The following is a 13,994-nucleotide window of genomic DNA, read 5'->3' as shown; positions in this document are numbered from 1 at the left end:
AGCTTCTAAGTTCGCCATTGATCGACCAGCATTGTCTGTTAGTTAATATGTTAACTTGCTTATGTTCTTAATGCATGTATATGAATTATGTGAGTTTTCATTGCATCTTTTGCAGCATTTTAGTTAATGTTGCAAAAATTTGTGTAAGATTGTGCCAAAATACAGATATGAACTTGATCTAGTCTCGTATCAGTTGGCATGAATGATATTTTGTTGGTGCTGGAATTTGGTAAAGTGGTATTTAATTGAACTTTCATTCCAAAATTCATTACATTGTACAACCCACAAACTTTAACATGAAAAGCAGGCTCACAATTAAACACATAGGGAACCACACAAGCTAAGCTCAGCTAAACCACTATTTATTTCACTCTCTTAGATAAAACAGATAAAATTTCCAACACTACTGCCTCCTGACTCAATTCCTTGTTGCTGCTGCTCTTCTTGCACGCCTTCTTCTCATGTCTGTGGCCTCATGCATGTTCTCAACAACCTCTTCTATTTTGCCAAAGTATTTCTCTCTGAAGCTTCGACATAATAAAAGTAGCCACACGATGCTTCCAAATCCCACAACATATCCAACTGCAGCACATAAGTATTCCCACAATCTCCCTCTTCTCTTCAAAATCATCACGCTATAGTGGTGATAAGCCACTGTCATTATCATCACTATGACTGCAGCTTGTGTGGAGAGGGAAACCACATAGGCCTGGATTTCCTTTGAAGGACTCAGCTGAAAATGTTTGCACTTGACGGCCTTTTGGGATCTCCCCGACCAACTTATTGTACGATAGATTCAACACTTCAAGGAATGTGAGCTCTCCAAGCTCCTCCGGGATCAGCCCTGTTAGTTCGTTCTCAGAGAGGTCGAGTGATTCAAGATTACTCAACTGACCAACTGATTCTGGAATGCTTCCACTGAGAGCATTGTGAGAGAAGTTAAGATGATGAAGTGAGGTAAGATCACCAATTGCATTTGGTATCTTCCCATAGAAACTATTGGAAGACAAATCAATGGTACTAAAATCAAACCAAATATCGTAAAGCTCTACCATTTGCCCTTTCATGATTAATGTGATGCCAGAGCTCCAGAAATGGCGATAAAGGCCATGTCTCAGTTTTTCATCTCTCTGTAGCACCATAGCCATCCAACTAGAGAAGTTGATTGATTCCAGGCTTCCACTAAAACGATTCGATGATATATCTAGAATTTGGAGATTTGGCCAATTGCTGTGACATCTTAAATCCCCATGGAAGCTATTGGAGTGCAAAACAAGAACACGCAAGGTCGATGAAAGCATGCATGGGAAAGTGTCGTTCATCATGTTGTTCCCAGCATTCACGTACTCCAACCGCTTGCAACTTTCCAAGGACTTTGGAATCTTCCCTTGTAGAGAGTTGTTGTTAAGATCAAAATATCGTAGACCGCAATGCAAAGGAAAACTATCCGGAATGGGGCCGCTGATGTTATTTTGACACAGATCGAGATATACAATGCTTTGAAATAGGCAAGGGGGTATGAAACCATTTATTTTATTTCCAAACAAGTCAAGATAAGTGAGGTGTCTAGCATTGCAGAGGGAGGTTGGAATTGATCCACTTAAACTGTTATTATCGACAGTCAATGTCGAGAGTTTAGATTTAAGTGGAATGGGCAGTTGCAACTCGCCCCTAAGCTGGTTAGAATGCAAGTATATGGTGTCGAGAGGAGGAATATGGTAAGGCTTTTGAAAACGTGTCAAATGATTGAAGGGGAGAGCCAAGAACAAAAGTTGTGTTCCCCAAATCCAACTAGGTATCTCCCCCGCAATACTATTGGATGCGAGATCCAATAGTTGCAGATCCAAATCTTTGATGAAATCAGGAAAATGGGACAAGTTACATGAAGCTAGGTGTAACACTTTTAGTTGGAGACCTCCATATGAACTTGAGTTTACGCTGCCAATATCTACAGACAAGCTAGATAGATCAAGGAATGTGAGATTGGGAAGGCTTCTAAAGTTGTGGAGTTGAAAAGTGCCACTAAATTGGTTGTATCCAAGACCAAGTTCCACCAACGAATGGAGACCAAGCAGATTGTGGGGAACAATGCCAGAGAATAAATTAAACCCCAAATGTAGATGAACAAGATTGGAAAGACCTTCAAATAGCATAGGAGAAAGTGAGCCTGTCAATGAGTTTTTCGACAAATCAACATGACTTAGCTTTGTTAGGTTAGCAAAGGTTGATGGGATGGAACCCTCCAATAAGTTATATGACAAATCGACATAAATCAGCTTGGTTAGGTTAACAAAGCTCGATGCAATAGAACCCTTCTAAAGGCAGCCATGAAGAGTCAATCTAGATAATTGAAGGCAAGGTTAAGCTATATTTAAATCTGAAGAGACTAGACGAATCACCAATTCCACCAGAAATGGCCTCGTCATCAAGCTGCAAACTAACGACGTAGCCAGAAGCAACACATTCCACACCATGCCAATTGCAGCAGTCACCACTTTCGCTCCACTGCACCAATTTTGTTGAAAGAGAAGAATTGAAGCAACAAGATTTCCTGATTGTGAAGACATTTGTTATTATAAGAATGAGTATGAGTAGTGAAAATGAAGGTTGAAAGTAGTGTACAAATGAACAGCAACAACAAATTTGAAAGCATTGTGGAAGAGGATAGTAATTCTTTTTTGTGCAAATGAAGTTATGTGCATGCAGGTTTAAATGGACAACAAACCATTTGAAAGACTAACTAATGTGTGGAGGCCTGGAGGGAATTTTTCGATCTTAATACTCCATCCATCCTGTCGTAATTGTGACATTTTTCGGATACAAGATTTGAGAAGATGATGTTTAATGAGTTTAGAGGAGAGACGGTAAAGTAGGCAGTGAAGAGTGCATAAAGTAATAAACTAGATAACTGAATATAGTAAAGTAGGAGAGCGGATTTACTAGGAGAGCGGATAGAGTAAGAGAAAATAATGACTACCAAAATGGAAATACGACTCAACTATGATTAGATGCATGAAATAATAAGTTTAATGAATTATATATTCTAACGATGAGTGATATTCTACTTATATAAATAAATAAATAAATAACGGAGTAATAAATAGTTAAAATAGAGAAATAGTAAGTAAGAGAGAGAATAATGTTGAGAAGAGTCTTATCAATATTATTTTCTCTCTTACTTTACCATTTCTCTACTTTAACTATTTATTATCATTTTTATAAAACGAGTACGCAAAAGTGATCGAAACTCCTAATGGTGGACGGAGGGAGTGATATGGATTAGAAGAAAAGTTTTGTAATGTTAGTGATATGGACGGAGGGAGTGATATGTAAAGTTTTGTAATGTAAGTGATATTTCTTTGAAAAGTTTTGTAATGTTGAGAAGAGTCTTATCAATATTATTCTCTCTCTTACTTACAATTTGTTAAAAAAGTAAGTGATAAGTAATGTTAGTAGAATGATGTGTAAGATTATTATTTGTTAAAAACTTTCCATTAATGTGATCTATTTTTTGTGGACGACAAAAAATGATAAATATGCCCTATTTTTTTATAGACGGAGGGAGTATATAAACACAATATCATTTTATTTCTTTCTTAAATCTTTTCTTGTCCTAATTGGAGAAAAACTTTATTGCAATGACATATGTCATAATAGATTCCTTGTGGTTTTCGACTAGAAAAAAAAAACAAAATGAAATTAGATGACTTAAAATATACGGAGATCACTTGATGTATTTCATACTCTAAGGTGGTGTTCAGAGTTTAGGGTTTAGGGTTTCTCATTTAAACACTAAATTATCTTTCCAACTCAATTATCTTTCATCTCTCTACAATATTACACTAAATAATTATTTCTAAAATTCCGTGCCACTCAAAATTGTAGACGTCTTAAATGGGACGAAAATAAACAAACCACAATTGAATGAAGTTTTGCAAAATACAAACATGCACTCAATTAAATACACTCCAAAATTCATTACACTGAACAACCAACAAACTTTAAGATGAAAACATGCACACAATTAAACACAAATGGAACCACACAAGTTAAGCTAAACCCCTTTATTCAGTCTCTTACATGATACAAAGATAACATTTCCAACGCTACTGTCTCCTGACTCGATTCCTTGTTGCTGCTGCTCTTCTTGCACGCCTTCTTCTCATGTCTGTGGCAATGCACATATCTTCAACAACCTCTTCTATTTTGCCGAAGTATTTCACTTTGAAGCTTCGACATAATAAAAGTAGCCACACGATGCTTCCTACTCCCACAACATATCCAACCGCAGCACACACGTATTCCCACTCTATCTCCCTCTTCTCTTCCCCATTTTCATCATATCCCGGTGGTGGTACTCTATTATTACTGCAGTTTATGTCGAGAGGGAAACCATATAGCCCAGAATTTCCTTCAAATGAGTCCGTTGAGAATGTTTGAATTTGTTGGCCTTTAGGGATTGCTCCAACAAGCTTATTGTGGGACAGATTCAATTTTGAAAGGAATGTGAGTCCTCCAAGCTCATCTGGGATCGGCCCTTCTAGTTGGTTCACCGAGAGGTCGAGTGATTCGAGATTCTTCAGTTGACCAAATGATTTTGGGATGCTTCCATTGAAGGCATTGTGGGAGATTGAGTTGATGAAGTGAGGTAAGATCACCAATTGCATTTGGTATCTTTCCGTAGAAACTATTGGAAGACAAATCAATGGTACTAAAATCTGACCAAATCTTGTGAAGCTCCACTATTTGACCTTTCAGGATCAATGTCACGCCTAGAGAGGATAAATAAGTGCCTCCTGTAAATTTTTCTTCAATCGGTAGCAGCATAGCCGTCCAACTAGAGAAGTTGACCGATTCCAAACTTCCACCAAAATGATTGGAAGATACATCTAGAATTTGAAGAGATGGCCAACTGCTGTTACATCTAAAATCCCCATGGAATCTATTGGAGTGCAAAACAAGAACACCTAAGGTTGATGATAGCATGCATGGGAAAGTGTCGTTTATCATGTTGTTCCCAACATTCATGTACTCCAACCACTTGCAACTTTCCAAGGACTTTGGGATCTTCCCTTCTAAAGCATTATTGTTAAGATCCAAATAAGTTAGCCCACAATCCATAGGAAAAATATCTGGAATGCTACCGTTGATGTTGTTTTGACTCAGATCAAGAAACTTAATATTTTCCAGCGGGAAAAGGGGTATGCTGCCGCTGATGTTGTTACGAATCAGATCGATCTGCCTAGTGTTTTTAAGTAGGCAAGCGGGTATGCTGCCACTTAATTTATTTCTAGACAAGCTAAGATAATCGAGTTTTCTGGCATTGCAGAGGCAGGTTGGAATTGATCCACTTAAATTGTTATCAGCAAGTGACAAGTGATAGAGTTTAGATTCAAATGAAATGGGCAGATGCAACTCATCCCTAAGCTGGTTAGACTGCAAGTCTATGAACCAAAGATAAGGAGGGATATAATAAGGCTTTTGCAGATGTGTTAGAAGATTAAAGGAGAGGTCTAAATACTCAAGTTGACCCCAAATCGAATTAGGTATTTCCCCCGCAATGCTATTGTTTGAGAGATCCAATATTTCCAGATCCACATGTTTGATGAAATCTGGAAAACTGGACAAGTTACATGAATTTAGGAATAGCACTTCCATTGGAAACCTCCATATGAACTCAAATTGACATTACCAGTATCTACTGACAAGCTATTGCTGGATAGACCAAGCCATGTGAGATTGGGAAGGCTTCGAAAGTTGTCGAGTTGAAAAGTGCCATTAAATTGGTTGTCACTAAGATCAAGATACGACAATGACGGGAGAGCAAAAAGAGACTGGGGGAGGTTACCAGAGAATAAATTTAACATCAGATTTAGATCAACGAGATTGGTAAGACCTTCAAATAGCGTAGAAGGAAGTGATCCTGTCAAGGAGTTTGTAGCGAAATCGACATGACTCAGCTTTGTTAGGTTAGCAAAGGTAGATGGAATAGAACCATTTAAACTGCATCTTGAAAGAGACAAGGTGGTCAGACTTGGAAAATTGGTGAACAAATCATGGAGTGATACCGCTGAAAGATCAGTATCATCTAGTCGAAGAATAGAAAGAGAACGAAGTTGCCAAAAAGATTTAGACAAAGAGCCATTCAGATAGCAATTAGACAAGCTTAAAGAGGTGACGTTGGGTAAATGTGATAATATAATGTGGCTCCATTTTCTCCTTTCATTGGAGGAAGTGATATAGACACCATCCAGATCAAGCTCTCTAAGCTCTGTTAGATTTTGGACAAGCATCTTCAAATTTGGGTGCTTAAGGCTAAGAGTACTCTTCAACTCATCCCTGGAGATATCGAGACTAGTCAATCTCGTCAGGGATGAAATTTCTAAAGGAACATGCCCACCAAATCCAGCATATGACAAATTCAAATGTGTCAAACAAGTCAGATTGCCAATACCTTTCGGAATGGCATCAGTGAAGTCATTGTAGGCGAGGTTAAGCTTCTGCAGATATTTAAATCTGAAGAGACTCGACGAATTCCCAATTCCACCAGAAATGGCCTCATCATCAAGCTGCAAACTAACGACGTAGCCAGAAGCATCACATTCCACACCGTACCACTTGCAGCACTCAACACTTTGATTCCATTGCACCAGTTTTGTTGAAACAAAGGAATCGAATATCAACTCATGCTTGAGTTGAAGCAACAAGGTTTCCTGATGATGAAGGCATTTGTTATTATAAGAATGAGTGGTGAAAATAAGGACAAAACTAGGAAACAAATGAACCAAAACAAGTTTGAAAGCATTGTGGAAGAGGATATTGATATTTTTTTTGTACTAATGAAGAAAGGTGCATGAGGGTTTAAATAGACAATCGCAGTTTACTTAAATATGTTTTAAAGACGATCACTTGAAAGACTAAGTAATGGGCTGAGGAGTAACCATCTAAAGTTATTCTCAAAAGGAATTATAGTGTATACTTTGTGCACCATTATTTTTTTGTATTTCATTTTATATAGTATTTATTTTATGCCCGGCATCTAAAAACCTGTAACTGGCATCACTAATTTTAATATAAAATATTAAAGCCTTTTTTTAATAAAACTTTAAAATATATAATACTCCATCCGTCCCTTAAAAATAGACCACATTTTATTTTAGGATGTCTTTTAAAGATAGACCAATTCTATTTAAGAAAACTATTTTCTCTCTAATGAGGTGGGTCCTATTCTCCAATAACAAAACTTCAATAATTTTTTCTTTTTATCTCTCTTACTTACGAGTTGTTCATTAAAATCCGTGCCATTTCAACTGTTATCTACTAACTATATTCTCACTCACATTTTATTATAAAGCTAAATATAAAAATAAGATCCAAATGCTACTAACTTTTTCAACTCACTTTTTATTACATTTCTTAAAATCTCTGTCAGGTTAAATGGTGATAAATTATTACGGATAGAGGAAGTATTTTTTAGGGATGCAGAGAGTAGTACATTAGTGTGATTTATTATAAAACAATTTTTTTTATCGTGAAAGATAAACATAAAATTCCACAAGTAGCTCAATCAGTCAATTATATTCTGAAGATGAATAATACACCACATACATATAAATAAATAAGGACAACCCATATTTGGAAATACCATGAGGCTTACATGACTTGGATTTGAAAATAATGATAAATCTAATACTCCTTCTGTTCCATAGAAATTTACAATTTGGTATTGGCATGAGTTTTAATGCGTAATTAGTAAAATAAAGTAAATGAAGAAAAGTAATTGAAATTGTATAATGAATGGTGAAATTCATAAATAATAAAGTAAAAGAAAAAGAGATTAAAATTGCAATAAATAATAGATATGGGACTATTTTATGGGATAGATGAAAAAAGAACTATAATCTATTTTTATGGGATGGATTAGGTATATGTTACTTTCATCAAAGCTACAATAAGTTGACTTGAGGTCAATAGATGACCCAGGGAAACTCCAATTTAATTGGTCATGGATTACTTATTGATGAGACAACATTATTTTTAGTATTATAATTTCCACAACAAACACGGTTGAATACGTTTTTTTCTATATATTATTACCATTATATATTGTTAGCCTAAAAGTTTATAGCAAATTGGATTTTTTTATGGCTAGGGAATAATTTGAATAACCATAGAAACTTTTGAATGAATAATCGTATTAGTTATCAATTATTTGTAAATTCAGTGCAATCACTTAAAAGAATTTGAAAGACTTGGAAATTGACTTGAGGTCTTCCGGGTCAGACCGATTGTTATATGATGATATGTGAAATAATTTATTTGCTGAGATTTACTGTCGGAGAAATACTATGCAATACCGTATTTTAAAATATGCCTTGTGTTTTTCCACAAGGAAAACAAAGGAAACTAGATAAGTAGGGTGTGATATAATACTAATTTTTTTTTTTATTTTGCTAATTTGCTAACTGATTCGTTTAGATTTTTCACTATTTTAAGGTTATTATTTGATCATTTTTTCATGTCAAAATTGCATTACATGTTCATTATTTGCATATTTTATCTATTTTAGTATTTTTACGTATTTTGTGAGAAATGTGCAAAATAGAACTTAAAAAGATGGTAAAAGCCGAAGTTGGAAATCTGGAGAATTCAAGAAGTCCTGCAGTCCACTGCAACACTGCCAGCGACCGCTAAAGAGGTAACGATCCACATCGCAAAAGTTGAGCTGAAAAGAGGAACACGCCCAGTGACCGCTGAGTTGTGCGCAACGACCGCTCTAGAAGATCCAGTAGCTACGAGATGATTGCCAGCGAACGCTGATCAAGAGACAAAAGCTACGGAACACATTGCAGCGACCGCTGAACAAAGTGTAGCGCACCGCTGGGAAAACGCGGCGCACTGATTTGACCTACTTTCTCTCCAAGATTTACCATACTGTGCTGAATATTTGCCATAATTATGGAGCACAAAAATAAGACTATAAATACCCCCTCAAGCTTCATCAAGGACCTTTTGTTGCATAATTTTCCAGAGTTGAATATTTTGAGAGTTCTTCTATTGTTCATCAAGTTCAAAGTGTTTGAAGAAGAATTCAAGAGAAGATCAAGACATTGAAGATTCAACCTTTGGTTTTTATCCATTTAGTTCTTATGTTTTCTTTGTTTTCCCTATAAACTATGTTTTTAGATTATCCAGTTATGTGTAACTAAACTCATAGAATTCTAGGGATGTGTTAGTAACGACTTTGGTTATACAATTCCTATTTATTTAATATATGTTTTGTTCATTACTTCGTTTCTATTCTAGTGTTGGATATTGCTTCACGTTTGAGTGACATTCTGCGATGATCTATTGACCTGCAACATAATCGTGAAAGGAGGTTTGCGAGTAAGAAGAGCTTGGTTGACGTTACAATTAATTTCCCTTAAAACGACACTGTTAATTGAGAGCGAGACCATTAGGAGTCTTAGGAGCTTTTAGGAGGTATTAATTTAGGATTGACGCCTCTAGTGTCGATAATCCACTTTGTGCCGCATGAACAATATATTTGTGACTCGTTCTAGTGAGGTATGAACTGTGCTAGGGTGTTGTAGTTGAAATTGTTAGGATTAGTATACTGAAAAACATATTTCGAGCATGTTGCATGGATAGATTTTGTTGTATACAATAAAGTCTACAATCCACTTTTAACCCAAGGCGAGAAGAAATAATTTTATTGCATTGGTGTTTGCTTATGCATTTATAAGATGTTTCTCAAACATTTAAATGTTTAAGAAGCAAGCAAGTCTAATTCTTCTGCATAATAGACTGGTCGTAAACGATGTTCACAGAAGGTGACACAGTTGGTTATTTGTAGAAGAGAAATAGAATTTCACAACCTAGATAGGCTTTGTCTACCTATCGTGAAATAAACGACACTGGTATGGTATAACACTGAAGGATCTAACAGTTGAGATAAGTCTTTCTTGCTATTTACTGAAAGACGAGGTCTCGGTGATTGTTATTTCTTAATCATTGTTGACATAACATTGAGCATACGATATTGATTATGCACTACTTTGATTTATCAAATGGTGCGGATTTTTCGTAATCCAAGAATCTTGATATCTTGGGTAGTGGTGATCAATGTCTAGAGGTGCTAGTATTGTTATTACAATGAAACGTGTGCTGGTGAGTCCAGTTTGATAATATCATCAAGAGGTGTTCGAAAAGTGTTTTATTATATAGAAACCCAGCCAGTTGAAATTTATTCCAGAATAATAAATAAAGATTTCGAACTAGATCTACATACAGTAAACACATAGGAAGTAGTGGACTTTCTCTTGTCCCTATCATTAGCACAGTTGGAATCAACAAAACCATATAGCTCAACACCATCATCACACTTAGAAAAACACAGACCATACTTTGCAGTATGTTTCAGATATCTAAGAAGCCATATCTAAGAAGTAGTGGACTTTCTCTTGTCCCTATCATTAGCACAGTTGGAATCAACAAAACCATATAGCTCAACACCATCATCACACTTAGAAAAACACAGACCATACTTTGCAGTATGTTTCAGATATCTAAGAAGCCATTTCAGGGCCTCCCAGTGCACAGGTCCAGTGTTAGACATATATCTACTCAAGCAAGAAACAACATAAACAATATCAGGCCAAGTACTGACCATCAAGTACATAACAAAACTTATAGCATTAGCATAAGGCACCTTTTTCATAGCAGCAATATCAACATCAGACATGGGACACAAATCTTTACTCAACAGAAAATGAGCAGCCAAGGGCACAGAAGCAGTCTTAGCAGCAGACATGTTAAACTTTTGCAAGATGTTAAACACATATGGTTCTTGGTGAAGCACAAGGACATACTCCCTTCTATTCCTAAAGATATTGATACCCAATATCTTTTGAGCATCACCAATATCCTTCATATCAAAATTCTCACAAAAAAAAGCTTGCACATACTTAATAGATCTAAGACAGGGTCCCATAATCAACATATCTGATGCACTTTTTATTAGCACTATAAATACCTGCAAGTATACATAGTAGAAATAGTATAGCTAAAGGTTAGTACCTGATATCTATCACAAGGGAAAACAATCACAGACTGACTACTCTCTACTAAAACTCAATTACTATTTGAAAAACCGAAAGATTTTTGAGAATTTTGAAAACAAAGAACAATTGAAAACAATAAACAACTAGATGCAAATAAATCATAGAGATAAAAGTATAGAGATAAAAGAATTTCAGGGATGTGCGTTCATAGTTATGGTTATACAAGTTCCAACTACAATACCCTAGCACATTTATTACTTTGATAGGACGAGTCACCTAGCTTATGCTCATGCGATGCAAACGTAGATTACTAACATCAGGGTTGTCAATCCTAAACATGTAACTCCTAAAAGCTCCTAAGACCCTTGAAAAGTCCTCACTTTCAATTAACAGTGTCGTTTTGAGGGAAGCTAACTGTAGTGTCTACTAAGTTGGTCTAACTCGCCAACCTCATCGCACGATTATGTAGCAAGTTATATTAAATCATCCAATATTGTGTCACTCAATCATGAAGCATCATTATTCACTTAGGGAAGAAACAAAGTAAAAACAAAACGGATATTAAATAGAAAAGGAATTGTATAACCAAAGTCGTTACTAACACATCCCTAGAATCCTATGAATTTAGTTACACGTGACGTAATAATCTAAACACATAGATTGAAGGGAAAATAATTGGAACATAAAAAAATTGAATCCTTGTAGCTTTGATGCTCTTGAATCTTTCTTCAACTCCTTGCACACTGAAGTACTCTAGCTTTTAATCTCTGGAAAATATGTTGCAAAAAGAGGATTGTTTTGATGAAGCTTGAGGGCCTATTTATAGGGGAGAAATCGCCACTCATCCAATAAGGAAAAGGACTACAAATTATGGTAAATCTTGGAGAGCAGTCTAGGGCAAATTTGCTTGCCGCTTTTTTGTGGCGGACCGTCTAACCTTGGCCCGTCGCCAGGTAACGGTCAGAGACTTTTTGACTCTTGGGTGGTGGTCGCCACACGTTGCCCGGCGATCGCCAGGCGTGTCTTCATTCCATGCACAGATTTTCCGAAACAAACCGCTACAGAAGTGATGGTCGTCGGGTGCCGGCAGTCGCCGGAAGTGTTGCGGCTGTCTCCGGACGCCACCTGAATCTCCAGATTTTCTACTTCGCATTTTGACTTCCTTTTTAGGCTCAAATATGCACATTTCTACAAAACATGTCAAAGTACCAAAATGTATAAAATATGCAAATAATGGACATGTAATGCAACTTTGACATTGAAAACGGACCAAATAATGCCCTTAAAACCGTGCAAAATCCGAGCGTATCAATATCATCAACATATAAGAGCAGAAAAACAGGGACTTTATCAAGGTTCTTCATATACAAACATGCATCAAAGATACTTCTAACAAAACCAAGCTTCTGAGTTAAACTTGATGTGAGATTGTGGCCCTTATGCAGGAGGCCCAAGAATTAGTCCCGGGCCCAATATCCACTGCCCATCTTCTTCTGGCCCAGCTTGTAACCCTAGCTACGTGTCAATGTGTGAGTGGGTGTTCTCTCTCTCTCTCTCTCTCTTATATTCTATCCTAAACCTAACCGCCTCAATCACCACTCTCTTCGAACTCTCTCTCTCACTTAGACTCTCCTCTCCTCTAATCTAGGGTTTTCCCTGAGATTGCTCTGCCCTCTCTGTGTGTGTTCTTGAGAGATCTTGTCTCTTCCTTCATCTCTAGTGTGAGTGCAAGGTGTGAGGTGTTGTAAGGCAGTGTGTGGAAACTTCTGGTTTCTTTCTGGTCTTGTCTCTTGGACTAGTGTTGGTTTCTGGCTGCAGGAGATCCTTCGAGAGTTGAGTTCTGGTGTTTTCTCTGGTGTGAATCGGTTTGGTTGAGTGTTGGATGTTGATACGCCCGGATTTTGCACTGTTTTAAGGCCATTATTTGGTCCGTTTTTGTTATCAAAATCACTCTACATGTCCATTATTTGCATATTCTATACATTTTGGTATTTTGACGTGTTTTGTGAGAAATGTGCATATTTGAGCCGAAAAGGGGAGTAAAAACGCATAGTCCGGAAATCTGGAGTCATACGGCGACCAGCGACCGCCGCGAAGTTGTACGGCGACCGCCGGCGCCCGGCGTTCGTGGCTATGTGGCAGCTCGCCTCGGAAATTTACGCTAGGAGAAGAGTCTCGCCCGGCGACCGTCGGAGGACATGTGGCGGTCCGCCACCGAAGGGTCAGAGTCTCTGGACTCCAACGCGGCGACCGCCGGCCAAGGTGCGGCGGCCCGCCGGAGAAAGGCGGTGAATCCGACCAGCCCTAGATTTGCTCCAAGATTTGCCAAATTTTGAAGATCTTTTCCTTCTATGATGAGGAATAATCTTCCCCTATAAATAGGACCTCAAGCTTCATCAAAAGGGAGTTTTTTTTCACACAACAAGAACACATTCATAGAGATCAAAAGCTAGAGTACTTAAATTGTGCAAGGAGTTGAAGAAGGATTTCAAGAACATCAAGAACGATAAGGATTCAACCTACGGGTTTTATTTGCTTTAGTTTTATGTTCAGATTGCTTTCCCTTCAATCTATGTTTTTAGTTTATTCAGTCATGTGTAACTAAACTCATAGGATTCTAGGGATGTGTTAGTAGCGACTTTGGTTATACAATTCCGAATATCCGTTTTGTTTTTACTTTGTTTCTTCCCTAAGTTAATCATGATGCTTCATAATTGAGTGACACAATTATGTATGATTCAATACAACTTGCTTCATAACTGTGACAGAGTTCTAGCGAGTTAGATCCACTTAGTAGACACTACAGTTAGCTTCCTTTAAAACGGCACTTGTTAATTGAGAGTGAGGACTTTTCAAGGGTTTTAGGAGCTTTTTGGAGTTACGTGTTAGGATTGACAACCCTAATGTTAGTAATCAACGTTTGTATCGCAT

The 13,994-nt window shown here is 37.1% G+C and overlaps 1 pseudogene; it reads right to left on the bottom strand.

Annotated features, from left to right (window-relative positions):
* Window positions 1-635: 635 nt before the first annotated feature.
* Window positions 636-10,404, bottom strand: LOC125195053 (annotated as a pseudogene).
* Window positions 10,405-13,994: the final 3,590 nt, after the last annotated feature.

Source organism: Salvia hispanica, chromosome 6, assembly GCF_023119035.1.
Source record: "Salvia hispanica cultivar TCC Black 2014 chromosome 6, UniMelb_Shisp_WGS_1.0, whole genome shotgun sequence".
Classification (NCBI taxonomy): domain Eukaryota; kingdom Viridiplantae; phylum Streptophyta; class Magnoliopsida; order Lamiales; family Lamiaceae; genus Salvia; species Salvia hispanica.
Note: the sequence above shows the minus strand (reverse complement) of the source record. Positions and strands in the feature narration are given on the sequence as shown.